The 10,029-nt window shown below is 39.5% G+C and overlaps 1 pseudogene; it reads left to right on the plus strand.

The window, feature by feature from the left end:
* Positions 1–1,087: 1,087 nt before the first annotated feature.
* LOC104870872 lies at positions 1,088–2,062 on the plus strand (annotated as a pseudogene).
* Positions 2,063–10,029: the final 7,967 nt, after the last annotated feature.

The raw sequence follows: 10,029 nt of genomic DNA on the forward strand, positions 1-10,029 counted from the left end.
TTTGAGACAGAGTCTCACTGTGTAGTTGAGACTGACCTGGAACTCACTATGTAGCCCAGGCTGGTCTTGAACTCACAGCAATCCTCCTGCCTCAGCCTCCCAAGTGCTGGGATTACAGGCATGTGCCACCACACCTGGCTTTTAATTTGCATTTTCTTAATGGTTACTGATTTTGAGTGGGGTTTTTTTTCCATGTCTTTATTGGTCATTTGTATATCTTCTTTGGAGAAATCTACTCAACTCCATTGCCACGTTTGAACTGGGTTTGTTGCTATTACTGTTGAAATGTAAGTATCTGAATATTAATCCTTTATCAGAGATATGTCCTGCAAATATGTGAGTTGTGTTTTTACTGTATTGTGTCTTTCCGATGCACAAATTTATTTAATTTTCATGTCCAAGAAATCATTGTGAAAAACAATGTCATAGAATGAAAACTATGTTTTCTATTAAGATGTATAATTTTAGGTTTTATATTTATGTCCATTTTGAGTGAAAAACTTCTATATATCAGGTAAGAGTTCAATATTTATGCAGATAACTAATTTTTCTTAGCACAATTTGTTGAAGACTGTTTTTTCCCAATTGAATGATCTTAATTAACATCCTGGTTGGAAATCATTTGGCCATATATGCAAGGGTTTATTTCTGGGCTCTTTAGTGTATCCCACTGGTATCTTTGTCTTTATGTCAGCACCACATTTTGTAGTAAGGTAAGAAACCAGAAATTATGAGTTCTCCAGCTTTGCTCTTCTTTTGTAAGATTATTTATGCTATTTAGATTCCCCTGATAAAAGCTGGACATAATAAGAAAATGTCTCAAAAGCAATCCTTTTAATATGACTTTTAGGATGTGATTTTCTATTTCTGGAAAAAAAATAGAGATTACATTGAATCTATAAATTGCTTTGGATAGTATTAACATATTAACAATATTACATCTTCTAATCCACAAACATAGAATGTGTGTATTTGTTTCTATCTTTTTAAAAAAGTCTTTTAGCAATATTATACAGTTTAGGCTCTCTTCTCCTGCATGCCCTCGATCTCTGTTCCTCCCACGCAGCGCCAGCCCTGACCTGAGACAATGGTGAAAGTCAGACTGAACGGATTTGGCCGTATTGGCTGCCTGTTCACCAGGGATGCTTTCAACTGTGGCAAAGTGACCTATTTTGGCCATCAGTGACCTCTTCATTAACTTCAACTACATGGAGTACATGTTCCAGTATGATTCCACCACAGCAAGTTCCACGGCACCATTAAGGCTGAGGAGGGAAGCTCGTCATCAAAGGCAAGGCCATCTCCATCTTCCAGGAGCGAGATCCCGCCAACATCGATGGGGGGCGATGCTGGCGCTGAGGACGTGGTGGAGTCCACTGGCATGTTCACCACCGTGGAGAAGGCCGGGGCTCACCTGAAGGGTGGAACCAAAGGGTCATCATCTCTGCCCCATCCACCAGGCTCCCACGTTTGTGAAGGGCGTGAACCAGGAGAAGTAGGACAACTCCCTCAAGATCGTCAGCAATGCTTCCTGCAGCACCAACTGCTTAGCCCCCCTGGCCAAGGTCCTAACAACTTTGACATAGTGGAGGGGCTTACGATCACATGCGACACCATCACCACCACGCAGAAGACAGCGGACGGCCCCTGGGGAAGCTGTGGCGTGACAGCCATGGAGATGTACAGAACACTGGCTCCCAAGGCCGTGGGCAAGGTCATCCGGGAGCTGAACCAGAAGCTCATCAGATTAGCCTTCCGGGTACCCTCACCCAACCTGTAAGTGGTGGATCTGACTTGCTGAATAGAGAAAGCAGGATAGGACCACATCAAGAAGGCAGTGAAACAGGCATCCAACAACCCCCTGAAGAGCATCCTGGACTACACTGAGGACCAGGTCGTGTCCTAGGACTTTGGCAGTGACACCCACTCTTCCACCTCTGATGCTAGGGGTGGCATTGCCCTCAATGGCCACTTTGCCAAGCTCATTTCCTGGTATGACAACGAATTAGGCTACAGCAACAGGGTGGTGTACATCACGGTCCACATGGCTTCCAAGGAGTGAGTGCCCCAAACACCATTCCAGCAGACCACAGAGGAAGAGGCCTCACTGCGGAGTCCCTGCCCCAACACTGAGAATTCCCCTCCTCATGGTTTCCATCCCAGACCCCAGAAGGTGGGGGGGGGGCCCTGGCTCATCACACCTTCAATAAAGTCACCCCCAATATTATACAGTTAATATTATGCAAGTCTTTTATCTCCTTGGCTACACTAACTCCTAAGTATTTTATTCTTTTTCCCTTTTTTTGGTACCAGGACTCAAACTCAGGACCTTGTGCTTGCAAGGCAGGTGTGGTGCTACTGCACTAAATCCCCAGCCAATATTTTATTCTTTTTGATGCTATTTCAAATGAAATTCTTCTATAATTTCCTCTTTAGATTGTTGTTAGTATATAGAAATGCAGTTTGTGTCTTTACTTTGTAACCTGCAACTTTGCTTACAAAAATCACTTATAAGTTCTAGTAGACTTTCATGGACCCTAGGGTTTTCCACATATAAGACTGAATAATTTGTGGACAAATAAAAGTTTGTGTCTTTCTTTGCCAATTTGCATCTCTTTTTGGTGGAGGTGAATTTTTCCAGTGAGATCTTCCAATAAATATATGTTGAAGTAGCAAAAGCAGGTATCCTTGTCTTGATCCTGATCATCAAGGAAAAATTTCTAGTTCTTCACCATTAAGTATGATGTTTGCTGTGAGTTTTCATGTGACATTTATTATAAGGGAATTTCTTTCACTATTAAGGTGTTATTATGAAAAGGTGTTGTATTCTGTTAAATGCTTTTCTCTGCATCAACTGAGATTATCACATATTCCCCCCCTTCGTTTAATATTATATTTACATTGATCAGTTTTCATATGTTGAACTAAAATTATACTAACTTTAGACAAATGTTTTAAAAATATATTAGTCTCAAGTCACATAGAAAAAACTGTGATTACAAACCATAGTTAACAATGATACTAGCTCTTATAATTATACATGTGCCTTTGTTGAAGTCTTTCTTTCTTCATAGAGTTTTGAGATACTGTCTACTCATCTTTCATTTTATCCTCAGGACTCTGTGAGCCCTTCTTGCGGAGCAGGTCTAATGTTAACAACCAGTCAGCTTTTGTTTCTCTGGGAATATCTTAGGTTCTCCCTCACTTTTGAAGAACAATTTTACTGGACATAGACTGCTTTATTGGTGATTTGTTCTGTTTTGCTTTGTTTTTAGCAGTATCAGCCAACTCGTTGTTTCTGGCTTCCAATTGCTTTTAATGAAAACTCTGATTACAATTTTACCAAGAATTCTTTGTATATGAAATTTTGATTCTCTTGATAGTTTAAAGATGACTTTTAAGAGCTTGATTATATGTCTCAGTGTGGGCCTTTTCAAGTGCTTCTTACTTGGAGTTCATTAAGCACCTGAGATGCTCATATTCATCATTTTTCAAATATGGGAAGTGATGTTATTTCTCCTTCTCCTTTCACGACATGCTCACTATACAAATATTGGTGCACTTGGTGTTGTCTCACAAATAGCTGAAGCTATGTTCATTTTTCTTCTATCATATTTCTTTCTGTTTTGCAGATATAATTATTTCTATAATATCACCTTCAAGTTTGCCTCTGCCTTTGAACCCTTCTAGTGAATTTTTTGTTTTATACTTTTCAGCTAGACTTGCTTTGCTTCATTTGTTTTTTAATTTCACTATTAATATTTCCATTTTGTCATACATTTTTTAAAAAAATTCCAGTACATCTTTCTTTAGTTCTTTGAAAATGAAGACATATTTTTAAACATTTTGTCTAGTAGATCTGCCAGCAGGCATCTTATATGAGCAGCTTTAGGTATTCTATTTTTTTCTTTGAAATGGTCATACTTCCACATTTATTTATATGCCTTATGATTTTTGTTGATAACTGGGCATTTGAATCTAATAACATGAAAATCCGATTTTCACCCTTCCTTGGTATTCACTAATGTCATTTATTGTTCTTATTGCTGTTGTAGACTGTCTCTTTGCCAATGTCAGCCTGAGGTATAAACCTGAGGTCTTCTCTGAACGTGTGTGGTCATGTTCTAATTTCCTCTATAAATGAAGTTGCTTTGGGGTGTCTGGCTCTCAAAAGGGGCAAACAGAAAAAATAAAGAGGGTATAAATGAGCACTGGCCCTATAAATCTTCTGCAAGTAACTTTAGCCAGAGGGATAAGAACTCACAACAATGGGGAGGAGGGAGAACACCAAAGACCACCCAACTACTGGTATGCACCTCTGTCATCAGAAGCGTAAATCAGGAATCACAGCACAGATATGCAGTAACTGGAAAGCAGGATCATTGTTTCCCACCTTAGCTCCCACAAGCTGTGTTTAAGCTCACTGAACACATGCACTGTTGTCCCCATGGGACAAGAGGGGCAGCAGTGCAGGTGGTATAACTGATAGCTGGGCTAAGATTTGAAATGACTGAAATGAAACACAGCTTCCATCCATTTGTTAAAGCTGCAAGCCTTCAGTAGACCCTGGAGTTTCAAAATAGTTATGTCAGGCAGTTTCTACAGTGCAAGGGTTATATAAGTGGAAAGAGAGATACCTCAGGCAGTGCAAGAATCATCTCCTTTTCCTATTTTTAATTGTTTTAATTTTTTTCAGCATTGAGTTGTTTTTATTGTGGAGAAACTTCTTGATCAGATACCATTCTGTCGCTTAACATTTATATTTTAATTGATACTGTCTCTACTTATTTACAAAGAACAAGAAAGAATGCTGCATTTGTATAAATGTATAGTGCTCTGAAAGGAGAGAAATACAAAATAAATGAGACTTGGCATATTGAGTCAAATCATGTCATACTCCATAACAAAACACCAGATCTGCACTTGGAATGCCATATAGTATGTCTGCCATAACCTGTTTCTAAAATGCAGAGCTTCTAAACACAAAGCAGTGTCTGCCATCAAAATTTCAATCAACTAAGAATTTCTTCAGTACAAACATCTTCATTAGAGAACACTGTTTTAAAATATTTGTTAGGGGCTCTAAAGCTAGAAAAGGCGTAGCAAGAAGTTAATACCCTGTCCTATCCCCACAAACGCATCAACATAAAACAAAGGATTTATTCTACCTTCATTTACAGTATGTTAAGCACCAACTGTCACTAGATACCAGGTTATTCCTTGATCACTAAGGGAAAAAGATATATAACACTCACTTTATGCCTAGAAATATGATAGGCATGTTATGCTTATCATATTATTCATTTAATCTTCACCACAACCTATCTTTCAAGAAGAAAATTAAGACATAGAGAATTAAATAGCTTAATAAAGGTCAAATAGCTCATAAGGACAAAGCCAAGATTTGTACCTACATAATCTTGCTCTAGAATCCATTCTGCATTTTAGGTACTATTTCTACATGCAATCAAGAGATTTTGATATATGTCTTTAGACTCACTTTTTGTTTTATATTAACCATCTCACTTTCCAGACTGGATTTCCAAACCCAATTGCCTATCCAATAATTATCGGAGAAACTCAAGATATTATAATACTTCAAAGATCCATGACACCCAAACTCAAGTTGAAAAGAGAAGTCCAAAGCCCATATGGATGCAGCTTTTATTAGAGAAAGAAGACAAAGACATCCAAAACCATGACAAATACAAACAATTTTTAATGAGTAAAGTTTTTAACTTACTGTTGGCAAATGTTGCTAATTGCATATCATTCCCTTGTCATTTCTAATCATATCCTACACTCCTTCCCACCTCTCAAAACCTAGTCTTTTATATGTTCTGTTTGTTTAATCAAGTCAAAACCTCTTGCCCATGTTTCAACAAGGTTCAGGGAACACAGACTGACTCCTTGCCAGGATCCTAGCAAGCCCTGTCTCGGTCATTAGCAGAAATAATTACAGCTGTTTTTAGGCCGCTCCATACAAATTCTGCTTTAATTCTGGCTTTTAGCCTGGCTTCGCTTGTACATATTTTCTTAGTAGTCAACCCCTTTTTATGGATAAGAAAAGACAAGAGTCAACAACTGCTTGGTTGCTCTATGGTGAGTCCAATATGTGACCCAGATGACAGCATATTTTCTTTAAATGGGATGCATGGGAAACTTTCAAAGAAATATTTGGATAAATTCCCAGAAGACAGATCAACTGAGGATGTGAGACATCCTGCTGCAGGAACTGATGTTTTCTCTCAGAGGAAAGGACGCAGAGGAGAGTCATCATCACAGCACCGGTCTGACAAGAAAGAGGCAATGACTAGTTAAGGCAGATGGGACTCCTGGTGCAATAGGTGATAAGAACACAAAGTAGTTGTGACTGTTCATGATAGATCAACTTACACAGAAATGTACAGCTGGCCTTGCACAATTGCAGTCAAGATTTCTAGATCAAACTACCTTATTCCAAACACATGTGCAATATCTCATTTATCCTTCCTGTCTCAGAGTTCTTACCACTGAGCTCATTCTCTGGGGGCACTCTCAGAATTTGTGCCAAGCCCAAGAAAAGCTCATTTTAACCACTGTATCCAAAAGTTTGAAAAGGTCAGAAAAACATGATGAGTCGTTTCACCAAAAATACATAAAAGTCCTCATTGATTACAATGTGCTCATATACAGCTGGATTAAGAGGATCTGGTAAACTGCCTGAGGATGCAAAAGTATGAGTGAATGGCTGGTAACCTGTTCTTTTGTTTTTTCTGACTTGACCCCATGAGAGAATCAACAACCTTGTACCATGAGACAAGATTTAAAAGAAATATGTACTAACAGAGTAGCACTTTATCTAAGAGCTCAAAGCTAGCTAATCTTTCTCAGACCCATGTTCAGCATGATGCTCCCCTAACCCTACAGTACCAACTAATCTCACTTCTATGTCGGGAGGCTGTATGCTCTTCAGACATACCGTCCTTCCCACAGTGCTACAGCTTTAAGAGAAGAAATTATGCTTACCTTGCTATTCTTCCTCCCGTCAGATCCCCAGTGCTTTCTCACATATTTTGTAAAAATTCTACATTTAATTCTTTAAAACAGAGGACTTTTTCATTACTATATGGAATTTATAAAATATTGAAATAGAAAAGAACTGCTAATATTGAAAAACCTCTCTTATTATTCATAAATACTATTTCAAGATTTAGATAAACCTAAACTCTTATCAGGACATTTGCATTCAGCATAACAATATTTATATACTGAAAAATATAAAGATAGATTTTTTTCCCCTTTGGGGTAGTCAATCCAGAAGAAACGTGCCACTTCTCAGGAGTTAGGTGATTATTGCATGTGGGTCAGAGAATACAGCAATGAGAGGTACAGCAATGGTTTCATTTCTATCATTTGTAACTTTGCCTGTCACTGTACAGAGGAGCTGACCATATTAGCTGTTCTATTCCTCCCCTGTTGTCACAGGGATGTAAAGACCCTACCACTAGCTATAGAAAGCAGTACATTTTACCTCGGCTTCCTCCCTAGATTCTCAGAGTGCCTGAAAGAATTCTGAAGGTGAAATGTCATTTTTAGATAATGTTTGGGGCAGATGGGGCAGGGATATAGGGTAGAATCCTTCTCAATCCTGCTCTTCTCTCAAAATTTAAAATTCATGAAAGTGCCTCTGAATACAGCCATTCTCATTGTTCTAGCTTCTCTCCTTTTGAGCATAAGAGCCTGTCTTAGCTAGTACTTTGTCACTGAGGCACAATACCTGACGCCCACAATCCTAGGGAAGCAAGGTTTATTTTGGCTCACAGTCCATAGTCCTGGCTGGCTCCAAGGCAGGGAGGCGTGGCAGAGAAGAATTGTAGAGGAGAAACAGCTCATGGCAAGGCAGCAGAAAGTAGACTTGAAAACAAGGGGAGAGGGAAAGAAATAGACCCGTCCCGGCCATGCCCCCAGTAATCCACCTCCTCCAAGCAAGCTTTACTTTCCGATATCACTGAGCTATGAAGTCAAGTGGATGAATCTACTGCTAAGTATCATGCTCCCATGATTCATCACCTCCTCAAAGCCCCACCAATGAGAGCATGAGGCTTTGGGCAGACATCTAGATATAAACTGTAACAAAATCCTTGATTTACTTATGTGTTCTTCCAAAGCGCGGGCTGCCAAAGTCAGGGACCAAGTTAAAGCTTCTCCACATAGCCTATGATACCATGGCCATTACCCTGCATCACACAGACTTAGCACTTCTTATCCATAGTGCAGTTTTTAATCACTATTTTAGCATTGGACAAAGGTGGCTGTGTAAATAGTGGCTGTGTCTTTTATAATTTTCTTTTAGAAAAATAAATTGATCAGAGTCCCTAAGAGAATTTTGAAAGTACTGAACATACCCCAAGGCTCCGAGGATCCTGTTTTCAAACAGATCACAATGTAGTAGAGAAACTGGGCACAGATATAAGAAATCAAACAGTATATTTCTCTTACAAAGTCTGTCCTGCAATGTCCAAAATTTCTATTCACTTTCCGTTATGGGCCCAGGTCATGTGTATAGTATTTAAAAAGTTGAGAAGGGTCATTCATCTTTGTCTTCACTATGATGCAAATAGGAGCGTATATACCATCATAAAATGAAGAAGAAATAAAAGAAACATCTATTTGATGTCTTCACAGGATTGCTGAATGCACTACGACAAATTCAGCAGTCATTTTTTCTCCACTGTAAGTAATAAGGGCTGTCATCATAGAGTGTGATTTGCTAGAAGCGAATTAGAATAAAATAATCACATTTAAAAATTATGTAGTTGAGGTTACTCAAAGTTAATACAGTTTGAATGAACTTGATAAAAACTTGGATTATCAAGCATGGAAGTCACTTTTTTTCAAGTCATCCCTGGGAATTATATATACTTCCCTCAGTACTGGTGATTGAATCCAAGGCCTTTGCAACATCCCAGCCCTAATTTTTTGTTTGGTTGGTTGGTTTGTGACAGGGATTAAGTCACTAAATTGCCCAGGCTGAGCTTGAATTTTGTATTGTCCTGCCTCAGATGCCCAGACTGCTAGGATAAGACATGTGCCACCACACCCAGCAATAACTATAATCTTAACAGATCATCTAGTTTATACTCTTACTGTATAGATGAGGAGACTGACTCTAAAGTGGTTAAGTAACTACCTCCACTGGCACAAGTAATTACTTCTGTTGGAAAAATGGGTTATCTGTTCATGGATTTGGGAGAGAACATCCCTTTGTAAACGTTCAAAGACATTAAAATTTGAGTATTTCCAAGTTTTTAACATTATAATGTTAAGATAGATAGATGTATAACGATTTTCATTTTATTCCTTTGGGAGGTCTCTGAACAGAGTTCCTTCTTCTTCTTCTTTTTTTTTTTTTTTAAATAGGGATGTGATCGCCATAGCAACTAAGAGAAATAAATCTTGCCTAATTGAATCACTGTGCTGGAAATGATATCCGGGTAGAGACTGAGTTAAACAAGGTAGAGTCGGGAGAGTAAGGAGTGGATGAGGATGATAAAAATATTAAAGCCCCCTCCCTCAATTCCTGGTTTTAGATTTCTCCCCTTATTTTACACAGTACGTTGTTACTCTTCAAACGCAAACCGCAGGGGGAAGCAGGTGGAGTCGAAGGGGAGTGGACCTGCAGCTGTTATGCAGTAAAACACTGGCTTTGAGTACAGGGATGGTCCCTTTAACATGGGATTTAGTATAATATTTTATTGGAGAGGCGGATGGTATTGGGAGGACCAGCATCAAATTTAAGCCGCTTAGTTAAGCCTTGTCTCACATGGGCTCGGCCTGCAGCCTTTCCTAACCTTCAGGGTAGAGAGCTCAAGGGACTTGAGGGTGTGAGACCTGACCCTTCCTTCCCCTAGGCCAGGCACGAGTTACGTAAAAATCCACTCTGGGGTGCACACGTGAGAAGGCGGGGCCCGGCGCACACCCGGCACAGCAGACTCCCTCGCGGGGACCGCTCGAAGCCCCCACCCCGCGTCCCAGGCACACAGCCCC

This window comes from Fukomys damarensis, unplaced genomic scaffold, assembly GCF_012274545.1.
Source record: "Fukomys damarensis isolate Sample0158 unplaced genomic scaffold, DMR_v1.0_HiC HiC_scaffold_33, whole genome shotgun sequence".
NCBI lineage: Eukaryota > Metazoa > Chordata > Mammalia > Rodentia > Bathyergidae > Fukomys > Fukomys damarensis.